General features: G+C 36.3%; 1 long non-coding RNA gene across 1 annotated transcript; it reads left to right on the top strand.

The window, feature by feature from the left end:
• Positions 1-10,936: 10,936 nt before the first annotated feature.
• LOC127126736 (uncharacterized) lies at positions 10,937-12,759 on the top strand. Its single transcript, XR_007805081.1, has 2 exons — positions 10,937-11,053; positions 12,540-12,759. It is a non-coding gene; the product is annotated as an uncharacterized LOC127126736 (long non-coding RNA).
• Positions 12,760-14,629: the final 1,870 nt, after the last annotated feature.

The following is a 14,629-nucleotide window of genomic DNA, read 5'->3' as shown; positions in this document are numbered from 1 at the left end:
ATCTGAAAGGACCCAAGAGATTCTGGGTACCGAAAGATAAGATTATCTATGTTGCAGATATCCTATGCAGCAAAGTTCAGACACCAGTCATGGTACCTGGACTCTGGATGCTCGCGACATATGACGGGAAGAAAGTCTATGTTCCAAAGCCTGGAACTTAAAGACGCTGGCTTTGTAGGCTTCGGAGGAGATCAGAAAGGAAGGATCAGAGGCTCCGGAACTATTGGTAATGGTACTCTTCCCTCTATATCTGATGTTCTTTATGTAGAAGGTTTAATGCATAACTTGTTATCCATAAGTCAATTAAGTGATAACGGTTATGATGTAATCTTTAATCAAAAAACGTGTAAAGCCATTAATCAGAACGATGGCTCTGTCCTTTTCACAGGCAAGAGGAAAAACAACATTTATAAAATAAATCTTTCTGATTTAAAAGATCAAAATGTTAAATGTTTAATGTCAGTTCACGAAGAGCAATGGGTATGGCATAGACGCTTAGGCCACATTAGCATGAGGAAACTTTCTCAGCTAACTAAACTTGAGTTAGTCAGAGGCTTACCTAAACTGAAGTTTTCTTCAGATGCTCTGTGTGAAGCTTGTCAAAAAGGAAAGTTTTCAAAAACATCTTTTAAAAAGAAAAATGTTGTTTCTACCTCCAAGCCTCTGGAGCTTCTTCACATTGACTTATTTGGTCCTGTGAAAACAGCATCAGTCAATGGAAAGAAGTATGGACTTGTAATCGTTGATGATTACAGCCGCTGGACATGGGTAAAATTCCTAAAGCACAAGAGTGAGTCTCACTCTGTATTCACCAGTTTCTGTTCTAAAGTGCAAAAAGAATTTGACTCTAAAATTATTAGAGTCAGAAGTGATCATGGTGGAGAATTTGAAAATAAAGATTTTGAAGAATTATTTGATTCTAATGGAATATCCCATGATTTCTCCTGCCCTAGAACTCCACAACAAAATGGAGTTGTAGAGAGGAAGAATAGGACACTCCAAGAAATGGCCAGAACCATGATCAATGAAACAAATGTAGCAAAGCACTTCTGGGCAGAAGCTGTAAATACAGCGTGTTACATTCAGAATAGAATCTCCATTAGACCTATTCTGGATAAGACTCCCTATGAACTGTGTAAGGGAAGAAAACCCAACATTTCTTATTTTCATCCTTTTGGATGCATTTGCTTTATATTAAATACTAAAGAACATCTGAACAAGTTTGATTCCAAAGCACAGAAAGGTATTATGTTAGGATACTCAGAACGCTCTAAAGGCTACAGAGTATACAACACAGAAACCAAAATTGTGGAGGAATCAATTCATGTTAGATTTGATGATAAGCTTGACCCTGAAAAGTCAAAGCTAGTTGAAAAGTTTGCAGATTTAGAGATCACTCTGGTAGAATCTGAGAAAACTCCAGAAGCAACTGTCACTCCAGACTCTGAAGAAATTAAATCTCCAGAAATTCCAAGGAAAGTCAAGAGTCGTAGCAACGTATCTGAAGATTTGATTCTGGGAAACAAAGATGAACCTGTTAGAACCAGATCTACCTTCAGAACTTCTGAAGATATTCCTCTGGGACTAGTGTCTCTGATTGAGCCTACGTCCTGTGATGAAGCTCTTCAAGATAATGATTGGGTGGCAGCTATGCAAGAAGAGTTAGATCAATTCTCCAAGAATGATGTCTGGGATCTTGTTCCTAAACCCAGAGGCACTCATGTCATTGGAACCAGATGGGTTTTCAGAAACAAACTGAACGAGAAAGGAGAAGTTGTCAGAAACAAAGCACGACTGGTAGCTCAAGGTTATAGTCAACAAGAAGGTATTGATTATAATGAAACTTTTGCTCCAGTCGCAAGGTTAGAGTCTATTCGTCTTCTTGTATCATTTGCTATTAATCACTCTATAAAATTATACCAAATGGATGTCAAGAGTGCATTTCTAAATGGTTATATTTCAGAAGAAGTGTATGTAAATCAACCTCCTGGTTTTGAAAACTCAAATTTTCCAGAACATGTTTTCAAACTTAAGAAATCCTTATATGGACTTAAACAAGCTCCCAGAGCTTGGTATGAACGCTTAAGTAATTTTCTTCTGGAACAAAATTTTATCAGAGGGAAAGTTGATTCTACACTCTTCTGTAAAAATCATAAAAATGATCTCATGATATGCCAAATTTATGTTGATGACATTATTTTTGGTTCTGCTAATATCTCTGTTTGCCAAGAATTTTCTAAGTTAATGCAGGCAGAATTTGAAATGAGTCTAATGCAAGAACTAAAGTTCTTTCTGGGAATTCAAATCAATCAAACTCCAGAAGTCACGTACATTCATCAAAGCAAGTACATTAAAGACGTTCTAAAGAAGTTTGATATGTCTGAATGCAATTCTGCAAAGACTCCCATGCATCCAACTTGCATTCTGGAGAAGGAAGAGGTAAGCAACAAGGTTTGTCAGAAGCTCTATCGAGGTATGATAGGCTCTCTTCTCTATCTGACTGCTACTCGTCCTGATATTCTCTTCAGCGTCTGTCTTTGTGCCAGATTCCAATCAGATCCTAGAGAATCTCATTTAACAGCTGTTAAGAGAATTCTTAAGTATCTGAAAGGAACTCCTAACCTGGGCCTGATGTATGAGAAAACATCAGAGTATAGGCTTTCTGGTTATTGTGATGCAGATTATGCAGGAGATAGAATAGAACGAAAAAGTACATCTGGAAATTGCCAGCTTCTGGGAAACAATCTAATCTCCTGGGCTAGCAAAAGACAGTCAACTATCGCTCTATCAACTGCAGAAGCAGAATATATCTCAGCATCACTGTGCACAACTCAGATGCTCTGGATGAAACATCAGCTAGAAGATCTACAAATCTTTGAGAGTAACATTCCTATCCTTTGTGATAATACTGCTGCTATTTGTTTAAGTAAGAATCCCATTTTACATTCCAGAGCCAAACACATAGAAATAAAACATCATTTTATTAGAGACTATGTTCAGAAAGGGATAGTAACGCTGAAGTTCATTGATACAGAACATCAATGGGCAGATATCTTTACTAAGCCTCTAGCTGAAGATAGATTTCGTTTCATCTTAGAAAATCTGAACATTAAAATTTGTCCTGAGTAAAATTTGGCTCTGAACATGTAAAATGAGACTCTGATAAAAACAAATATACTTCTGCCTCTGACTCTGATACTTCTACCAAGTTAAGAAGATATCTGAGTTACAAATCTTCAGAAATCCTTTGGTATTCCTGAAGATCAGAAACATCAACACGTGGGGAACATGCGTCTAACCCTAGAACTTCTAGACAGCTGTCAAAAGAAATCAAAGGTCAGAACGCTTGAAATCTCCTTGAGCAGTGTGCTTACTGTTGGGATTAGACATTCATTAATGAGCTGTAATCATTTTTCCCCCAAACGTGCTATTTTGGTTTTTGTGCTAACGCTGGTATGTGTGTCGTTTTGCATGTGTTTTTACCCTTAGTATATAAACACTTTTCTCACATTTCACACACTTATCACTCTCACTCACTCTTAAACCCTAAACCCTCTCTCGAAGTTTTCTCTGCAACCTTCTCAGTTCTTCATTTTTCTTCAATCTTCGTCATGAATCCTCAAGAACAAGCTGTTTTTAACTTCTCCCAACAAATGGAAGCTGCTTCTAACCCCCAAACCTCAAACACTCAAACACCCATGGTTGTAGATGTTACCACAACCCCAGTTTACAAAGAACCTCACATTTTGGAACGAGAACAACACATTCATCTTTCAACTCCCTTTGAAGGTTTGGATGTACTATGTGAATCGCTGGTGGATTTTGAAAATTTGAAAAGAAATAGCGTTGATTTAACTGAAGATCTTCGCAAGCAAGGTTGGGAAACCTACTTCAACAGATTGTATGGTCCAATCTATCCTCTTCTGGTGAAAGAATTCTGGAGATGTGCAGATGCTGATGATGAGTTCATCGTTTCTTTTGTTATGGGTGTGAAGATCATTATCACAGAAGCGTCTATTGCTTCTTTGCTGAATATGGAAAGAGCTGGAGGTAAAAGGATTTACAACATTCCTCCAAGGTCCAAGCGCATCACAGAAGTCATTAACCCTACTATCTTCAAAGCAAACGTTGAAGGAAACCCATCTAAGAACAAGGAGCTTCATCAGAACCTCCGAGTTTGGTTGAAGATTATTCTGGGAACAATCCATCATCGTCCAGCCTCCAACTCTTCAGATTATATCAACGCTGATCAGAAGTGCATCCTCTACTGTATTCAGAAGGGTATTCCAATCAACCTCCCTGTTCTTCTCTTCAGATATCTGAGGGATTCAGTCAGAGAAACAAGGAACAATATGAAGCCCAGATCCTACATTCCTCTGGGAAGATTGCTCTCTGACATCTTCATTGAGCATGGGCTGGTAGATGCTCTGGAGAAGACCAGATGCATGGATGATCTGGCAATTGACGTTGGAAAGCCTCTGAATGCCAGAAATCTGAGGAGTATGGGAATCATCAAGGACATCAGAGTCAAGCCCACTATGAATGTGACCTGGGAAGCTCTGAAGGATCAGAGGAAGATGCCTCATGGCCTTGAAAGGTTCTTCAAGAACGAACCCAGAGACGCCATTGCTATCTACCTTCAGGATCGTCTGGATGAAGGCATTGATATCTCTGATTTCCGCCTTGAAGACTGTCTGGACTCTGTAGAAGATCTGGTCAGATACAAAAGAGGCCTTTCTGAGAAGAAGATAGCTGAGGAAGCAAGGAAGGCAAAGAAACCCAGAATTGGAGAATCCTCTGGAACCAAAGCTCCTCTGAAAGTCTCTTCTTCTTCTGGTAAGTCCATTCCTCCTGTCTCTTCTGAATCTGTAATGGCTTCCTCTAACCCTCTCTCCTCTCAACCAATATATACCACCTCTGAAATACCACCCTCAATCACCAGAACCTCTCAACCTCCACCTGTTCTAAAAATTGCCCGCAATTTCACAACAACCTCTGACCCTAACCAACTATATCACCACAGCTCCTCTTCATCCTCTGAGTATGAATCACCCCCTTACCTTTCCCCTTCTTCTAACCAAGAGTCTTCTGATCATGAGTCCTCTGATCAAGAACACTCTGACCCAAACTCCCCAACAATAGCTGAAATTTATGCTAAAAATTTCGCCCCACAAACTCAAACACAAACTGAAGTAACCTCACCCCTCCGAACTTCTATTCCACAACAAACAACCACCATTACCTCTGAAAATCAAACTTCCCTTCCACCACAAACAACCACCACACCCTCTGAAACTCAACCATCTGTAATTCGCCCATCTGAACCTTATATCACTCCACCATTAATTCCCGTTGTACCTAGCCCAGACTCTGACCCATTAGATGTAAACCCACTCTATGCTTCATCCCCCAGTCTTCAACCAGACCCAGATTCTGAACTTCAACCAGAAGCAGAATCTGAACCCCAGCCAGAACCAGAAACTGAACCTCAACCTCTAAATCTCAGCCCTCAAAACTCTCCACCTCATTCACCTGAACCTGAACCTAAAATTATCATACCTACCCTTGAGGAGGCCATTTTACAGGTTGCAGAATCCTCAGTCCAGAAGATCAAGTCTCTGGCTAAAAATTCTGAAGTCAGTGATGATCCTAAATCTGTTAGGACACACTGGAACAGAGTTATTAGTTGGATGACCTCTGAGTCTTATAGGCTGAAGAGCATCTCTGAACAAGTCAGAAATGGCTACATCAGAGACTCTGAGGAAAGACTCCAAGAGAGATTGGCTAGAGAAGCTGAGGCCAAAAGATTAGAGGAAGAGAGACTGGCTAGGGAAGCTGAGGCCAAGAGATTAGAAGAAGAAAGATTGGCTAAGGAAGCTGAAGAAGAAGCTAAGAGATTGGAAGAAGAACGCCTGGCAAAGGAAGCAGAACTTCTGAGAATTCAGGAAGCTGAAGCCAAGGCTAAGGCAGATGCAGAAGCCCAAGCTGCTGCTGAAGCTGAAACTCAGCAGGCTCTGATTCAGGGGGAGTCTTCCTCTGCGATCCCTCTGATTCTTAACACTCTGAAGGAGATCAAGCAAGATCAGAAAGAGATCAAGCAAGATCAGAGTGAGCTCCGGGCAAGGATGGACAAGCAAGACGCTCTGAATGAAAACCTCCAGAATATGTTTGCTATGCTACTACAGAGACTTCCTCCTCCTCCAAACCCTTAGGCACTTAGGATTTATTTTGGTTGCCTAGTGTTTTGCTTCTGTCTTTTCTTTTTCTAGCTCTGATATTTCTTTGAATCTGTTGTTTTTTACTGCTGTTTGCCTTTGTGCTGTTTAATGAAGTGTTTTTCTCTCTATTATTCTTTTTATTTTTATGCCTTTTTGATTATGCCAAAAAGGGGGAGAAATTATTAAATAGCTCTGATGAAAACTATGTCTAAAACCTTAAGCATTCTGCAACAATTATAGAAATAGTTCTGATATAAATAGCTCTGATTAAATAATAGCTCTGATTAAATAACTCTAACTTTAAAGTTAAGCATTTGCAGAAAGTTTTCAGAAACCTAATTACTTGGAAAGCTCTGGTAAGAACTTCTGAACTCCCTAGTACTAACTCAGGGGGAGCTTTTGTCTATCTGATCTAATATTTTTCATGTTTCATCTGATAATTTTTATTTGTTTTGTCATCATCAAAAAGGGGGAGATTGTAAGAACAAAAATAGTTCTACAATAGATTCCATGATTTTGATGATAACAAAGGATGAAACCAAAAGTGGTACCCTAACGAAAAGTTTCTAAGTGTGCAGGGTTCTAAAGAAAGAAGAAATAAATCTGATGATGTCATCAGATGCAAAACAAGATCAGATGCAAAATCTCAAGTATCAGAAGCATCTAAAGAGGAATCTCGTTTCAAGAAGCTCTGACTCTGGACAAAACTACAAAGTATCAGAAGCATCTGAACATGAAGTAAAGTCTAGAAGCTCTGACTCTGAACAAATGTCTTCTGTAAACTCTGGAAGTTATCAGCGACATCAGAAGCAAGAATTCTCCAGATACACAAAAACTCTAATCAGAATTGTTAATCATGATGAAGTAACGTTTAAGCCAAGTTAAAGTTCTGCAAATGGATTTCCTCAATTAGAAAGAGACGTTAATCTCCACTTCCAAGAGAAAAGATACTAATTGTGGTAAGTAGTCACTTCTAAGTGAAAAAGTCTACTGCAGAAGCTATTAATGGAATGGCGTAATTACATCTCAATATCCAACAGATTTCAACGCTACTTCAACTCTACTTCAACTCCTATAAATAGAGAAGAAATCTCATTCAGTATACACGAAGAAATCACTAGCCAAAACTATACTGAAATCATATCACGCTCAAGAAAAACATCTTTGTTCTTCAAAGATTTTCACTAAGCTTTTGCTTATCAAGTGAAAAATTTGTTCTTAAGTTTGTAATATTTGCTTTCTTAGAAGCACTCTAGATTACACATCTTGTATCTTATTTTTATTTGATTTCCTCAAGTGACTCTTTGTAGTCTGTAGACTTGAGAGGACTAAGAGATTTTCTTCTCTCTTAGGGGTTGTTTGTAATCTTTCAAGATTAGTGGATTAAGTCCTTGTTGAAGGCGAAATCACCTTGGCCGGGTGGACTGGAGTAGCTTTGTGTTATAAGCGAACCAGTATAAAATCATTGTGTGATTTCATTTTGCAAAAGCGCTTATTTTTCAAACAATTCAAACCCCCCCTTTCTTGTTTTTCTCACCTTCAGAGGCAACTATTCTTGAATTTGGCCCTCAAAGTTTTGACAATGTCATGGCTCATATTTACTTCTTGAACCTTTGTGATTAGTCCATCCAAACCAACCATGAAAAAATAAAACAAAGCAAATAAACATCACACTAGGAAAAATGGATAACAAGTTATTTATCAACCCATAGGAACCACCATCAACTTAAACAGAAAAATATAATGAGGAGCACCAATAACACTTTACAAAAGAAGAGGTATAAGACTCTAATACCTCTATTAACTCAGACAGAGAATAATGTCACCAAGTCAATAAGAGAAATCGTATGAGGTAGTCGCATACCTACCAAGATAATGTTTCAAGAAAGGAAAATGTTCTTATCTTCCACATCCTCCACTATAGTATACATACCTGTAAATACAACATTGTTGTACCCCAAAATTTTCCCTCCCTTTTTTCATCTTTCCATCCAACCACTTGACTTAGGGACCATTTGCATACATTCATAACTCATCCATATGTATCATTCATCCATTAGTGGATCACTATAGATTCAAAGCTCTTGGCTTGTGAAGCTAGGGTTTGTGTGTGGGTCAAACTTCTAGAGTGTGGCTTGTCTATGCATCAAAGCATATGGGATGTCAAACCCTAATTGTTTGATTATGGAGGCGTGGATTCAAAAAGGTGTCATCAAAGCAATCCTCAGGGTTTTCAAACCAAAATTCATGATGATATGGTGATGGGATCCTATGGAGTTTCTCTAGGCCTTATCTTGGCTATCAAAACCCTGATGGGGATCATACATTTGAGAACTTGCTTGTGAAGCATCTTGTTTGATTCAAAGGGCTTGTTTGAAGGGTATGCCTCATTGAAACCCTAATCAAGGAGGGTATGGTCTTATTGGGATTTGTGGTTTGACTTTCCATCTGGTGACATCCAAAACCCTAAATTTTTGACCTTGGATTCACAAGACTTCATTATGGCATGCTAAACCCTAATGTGGTCTCATTCTCATTGGTGGGCCTCCTAACCCTAATTACAACTATTGTGTGCTTCACTCAACTTCTCATCCATGTTATGGCCTAGGTGTTGGTCCCATTTATCTGTGATGGAGTCTCTTGGTGCTAGCCCAAGATATTGACCTTACAAACCTCATCTACTTCCATTCATTCATCTGATCATGGTCATGATACCTTTGCTTGGACCACAGTTTTGTTTATGTCCTAGTACTTTGCATTCCATTGGCCTTGCTTAAGACTTTATGGTTTTCTTGCATGTATCATTTGTGGTTTTTGATGAGACTGTATTCAAGCTATTTCAAACATGTCTAATCCCATTCACTAAGTCCATTGTATCACATGATCATTCAAGCCCAAATTCAAATCATTTCAAGTAAAATGTTCATATACTAAATCGATTCATTTTCATTCAATTGGCCAATCCAATTCATTATCATCCATAAATTAGTCATTACATACAAAAAAGGAAGAAAAAAATACATGTTGAGCAAATGTTGACTTTGGTCAACAGTTGACTTTTTGGTCAACTTTGACCAAAGTGAACTCAAATTCTTTTCCATCCTAAACCCCTAAAAGTTCGCATCCTAGTTCTAATCCCATCTTTCAAATCTATGTTGATCTTTGTTTGGTTTCTTTACATGATTCCTCCCAAGTCCATATTGGTATTTGACACCATACCTCTTGTTCATGCCATGTGCACATGACCTACAATAATGGATAATTCCATGATGAACAAACCTGCCAAGATGAAATCATAAGTCAGAATGCAAGCTACCGTCAAAGGTTTACAATGAATGAAGGTATAATGAGAAACAATCCTAAAGCAAGGTCAAAATGGATGCCAGAATCTGCCATAAAACATGCCAACTACTAGAAAGCATGGACTCCCCATGCCAAAATCAGTTTGCCTGCACAAAGTCACGAGTCCATAATGCACCAAGCTTTGCCTTGCAACTCTGCTGAACAATGCCCTACATTAACCTGCAAAATTTGCAACAAACTTAGTAAAAAGACCAATAAGCTAGCAATTCATAAGCTTCATTCTAAATAAACCATTTATCAATTAATAGCTAGGACTCATTTCCTAATAATGGTATGACAAATTCCACTCTAGCCAAGTAGTTATAACAGAGATTTCAGGCTAAACTAGTACACTGCAATAACAACAGTAGCATACCCATCCCACCTTCACCCACGAATTGCACCTCCTTGTAACAGACCATGTAAACTGGCCTGCAGCTATTCCATCTGCACCATGGTGGACACAAGAACATGAAGAAGAACATTTCCACACCTGCAGCAGAACATAAGCATGCACAAAGTAAGATCCTATAGCAAACCAGGTTTTCAACTGGAGGTAACTCATGAACTTGAATCCAACTTGCAGCAAGACAATATGAAACAAACTTACAATGCACCAGACCAAACCATGTGCTAAGTACTACAGAAGACCTTGCCTGCCATGAATAATATACACAAGTTCAGATCTATAGCAATTCATATACTTGCAACAAAACAAATGCCAAATGGACCTGCAATGCAACCATCATAACATGACCAATGCAAACCATTATACGCACCACACAATTCTTGCATCTAGCTTTCCATAAACCATTGCCAGACATGAACACAAGGCTAACAAGATGCAGCAAGGCATACATGAATCCTGCAGGAACAAATCAATGACATGACATTCCAACTGAATGAATTTCTAATAGGAAATGACAGTTTCAACTAATTCTCCTTTGGAATACTCTAACAATCCAACCTTCAATGACCCTAATAGTCAATAGTCTAACAAGGAATTAACTCATTCACGTAACTAGTCAGGATTTAGATAACTAACTAACTAATCCAACAAACTAACTACCCACTCAGTGAGTTAACAAACTGAACTCACTGAGTTTACCACAATTAACTCCTAAGCAAATCTCAAACCTAACCATAGCAAACTCCTAAGTTAAGCTGATCCTAAACCTCACTCCTATATAATGCACTCTCCTTCACCATTGTGAAGAACTTTTGGATCGAACCCCATAATCCTTCACTCTATGAATTTTCCTTTTCTCACTCTAAACCTCACTTACACGCACTCTTTTAGAAGCCATTGAAGCTCATCATCAGAGCTTCAATTATCTTGTGATAAAGCCTCACCATCAATCCACACTTCCTTAGTCCACCACTCTCGGATTCAGAAGAATGAGAAGAAGAGGAATTCACAACCAATACTAGAAGCGAGAAGTTAAAAGCATTAACTGGAAACAAGCTATTCTTCATCGTCGTCGCCATCTCCGGTAGGTCCCATGGAAAACTCTCTGTTTTTTCAATAATTTTTATCAGCGTGTAAAGTAAGATGAGAGGATCCAAAGCCCGCATCCCAAGGGCTTTTAATTTCCAGTTTCTAACAAAGCTCTCATACAAGGAATATGCTTCATCTAGATCTGATTTAACCAAGCATAAAAGTTTAACAAGACTCAGATACAAGAAAGATTCTTGATAATCTGACTGTCTGATCTTTTCATTGTCTATATAAATGAGTCTTGGAAGAATGGTACAAGGCCAATGATAAGAAAAGAAATACTACGTGAATATTGCATACTGTGAAACATTTGAGAGAAAGAAAAACAAACACACAAGGAACTTTTGTTCATACACTTTCATAAAAAATATTTTTGTGTGAAATTATTTATAATTCATTTGTGTAATCTGCTTTCTTAGAAGCAACCTATAACACTCTTTGTATCTCAATTTTTAAGTTGTATTTCCTTGAGAGAATATGGTATAGTCATAATTTCTCAAGAATACATTAACAGTTAGTCTTTATGGTTGTAATCAAGTTTGGTTATAGTGGATTAAGTCCTTGTGATAAGGCAAAATTACCTTGGTGGGTGGACTGAAGGTAGCTTAGTTAACAACGAACCAGGATAAAAGTAATTGTGTTAATTATTTTTATTCTAAGTTTTCTCCTTATCATTTTGGGTTGAAAAATATTTTCATTCTAGAAATCCAATTCAAACTCCCACTTTCTTATGTTTTCATTACCTTCACCAAAGTCATGTCAGGTCCTCCAATATTAGTGTACTGCATATTATCTCTAGGTTTCAAACTAGATTTACGATCATAGAAGTAAGATGAAGAAGAAATATTTCTCATTTTATTTTCATGTTTTTCTTATTGAAATGATATAGGAGGAATCATGTTTACTTTCATGATTTTTTTCTAATAAAGCAACATGGAAGTTTTTACCACAATAGTTACATATAAGGATATTACATTTTGAGGTCACATTAGCATGACAAATATTACTAAAACTATTATCATTGTTTTTATATTCATAACCTATACTAACTTTATTATAGATTGCTCTTTGATTATCTAGAATGAAATTCAAGTTATCTCTCCTTTTGGTAAACTTATCTAGTTATTTCTAAAAGTTTACATTTTCATACTTGATAGGATCATCATAGTTTCCATAAGAAGGAGGAGACGGGGAATGAGAGTTTTGAATTAAAATTATTTGTTTTTCTCTAAGGAAAACTTTTTATTCTAACACTTATTTATTTTCTTTTTCTAGCAAAGAAATAGTTGACTTAGAGACATAAACAATATTTTTTATTTACTTGACTCACTATCTATGTTTTTACAGATACAAAATAATTCTTGATAATTAAAATAGGAAGTTATATTATTTACCTCATTGTTTTTACCTTTCTATTTTGTTTGATAATTCTATATCATTGTCATCCCAAGTTATGTATCTCTTCTTTGTTTCTTTTTTAGGTCTTTTGGATATTTAGCTCTTTTCGTGTTCTGAGGAAAAATCGACTTTATATGATACTTCTTTCCATATTGGAAGCATGTTGGCATAAACTAAGATTGTTCTCCATTTTTGTGTTGAAAGTTTTGTTGTTTGTCGTGTTTCGTGACTTCTTAAACTTTATGACTAAGAAATTCATCTCTTCATTAGTTTTTTAATTTCATTCTTCAATGTTGAGTGCAATACTTTTCTTCTTTTTATCATCTTATTTATTCTAAGCTAGCCTTTTTAATTCTATTTCGTGTTCCTGCAATTTTCAAAACTAAGTGTCCAAATCCATAGAAAACAAGTCTTTTAGATTTAGGAATCACAATGATTTTAGGTTGTCATATTTGATTTAGGCATCTAAGGAATTTGTTAACTAAATCCTCATTTATAAAAGGTTTTCCCAAGAGTTTTCAAGTGGTTTGCAATGCGAATAAAACTTTTTTTCAAGTACTGAATATTATAAACAATTCATACTCATGGGTCAATGTGTTCATTCCAACCCTTTTTATCTCAGTTATATTCATGGGTAATTTGAAGGATGTTCCACATTTCTTTTTTAGAGTTACAATGAGATACGTGGAAAAAATCATCAAAATCGAGAGCGATAATGATAATAGTTTTGATTTTAAATTGTGTTGCACATTTTCCTTATCCTTTTTGGTCTAGATTTCTCTAGTTTTGTTTTCTACAACACCATCAACTAGATGTGTGGGAACAAAGATACCATTTTTACAGTAATCCATATATCACAATCCATCGCCTTAATAAATATTTCTATTTTCTATTTCTAATAAGCATACGCCTTCTCCATTAAAGGATGGATGTTTGTATAGTGAATCATTATGTAGTCATATCTACCTTCTGAAATAATAACTCCTATAATTTTAGTTTGGCCTTGATGTCACTTATTTACCAATTAACTTAAATGTCTTTGAGAGTATGCGCCATAAAACAAAAGTTTCTAATGTTTCAAAATTTACATGGTTAAAAATCTCATGGAAAAAACAACTTGAAATGATTCATTGTCTTTGTCAATAAAGAGTATGGTTGTGAATTTTATTGATGAGGTAGATGAAGGACTTGAGATGAAATTATAATATTTTATTTTTCAACTTGAAGCTTCTCAAGTAGAAAATTTCAAAAGAAGATAGAGGATTTAAGTGTCCCTTAGAATCAAAGGAAATGTAAAAACCAAGTGTCCGAGAAATAAAGGAAGTTAAAAAAATAAAGTGTTCTAAAACTAAATAGCTTCTTCCATACATGAAGTATGTCTTCTTGGATGAATATTCAATTAACCGATAATCATAAGTAATTCCTTGACCATATTAGAGGAGTAAAAAAATTTAAGGGTCATGAGAGAGAACAAAGATGCACTTGGTTGGAGAGTTTTAAATTTAAAGGATATAAGTTCAGCTTAGAGTATTTTAAATAGGTCTTATGGAGAATGAATCAAACTTTGAATGAGGTAGTCAAGAAGAATGATCTATCACATCTCTGACCATTCTTGGGTGAGAAGTACATATGTTTCCCATTAAAGAAGATATGATGGTAGTAAGAAATGATAAGAAATAGTTGATAACATATATATGACATGTATATATTATAGGAGTATAAACCAAGCCACAAGAAAGGATCATTTCACCTTGTCATTCATAGATCATATGTTGGAAAAATTGGCATGTCTAATCTTTTATTTCTTTTTGTTTGGGTATTCATAGTACAATCAAATAACTTTGGATCTAAGAGACAAAGATAATACAACTTTAAGATGCCCATTTGAAGTAATTGCTTATCGGAGGATACCCTTCGGTTTATGCAATGCTTCATCTATTTTTAAAAGGTGTGTTGCATTTAAAAATAGATGTACTATAAATTGTGCCAACAAAAATGTTAATAAGTGAGTAAATTTAAAACGTCTCTACAAAGATTATTTTAATTCCTACAAGACTGAGTAAATCATACTTTTATTAGTTGAGGGTACGCGTATCGTATTGGATTGGTTGTTCAAATAATTATAAAAGAGGATATACTAAAAACTAACATGTTTGAAATTCTAATGAGATAA

This window comes from Lathyrus oleraceus, chromosome 3 (genome assembly GCF_024323335.1).
Source record: "Lathyrus oleraceus cultivar Zhongwan6 chromosome 3, CAAS_Psat_ZW6_1.0, whole genome shotgun sequence".
NCBI lineage: Eukaryota > Viridiplantae > Streptophyta > Magnoliopsida > Fabales > Fabaceae > Lathyrus > Lathyrus oleraceus.
Note: the sequence above shows the minus strand (reverse complement) of the source record. Positions and strands in the feature narration are given on the sequence as shown.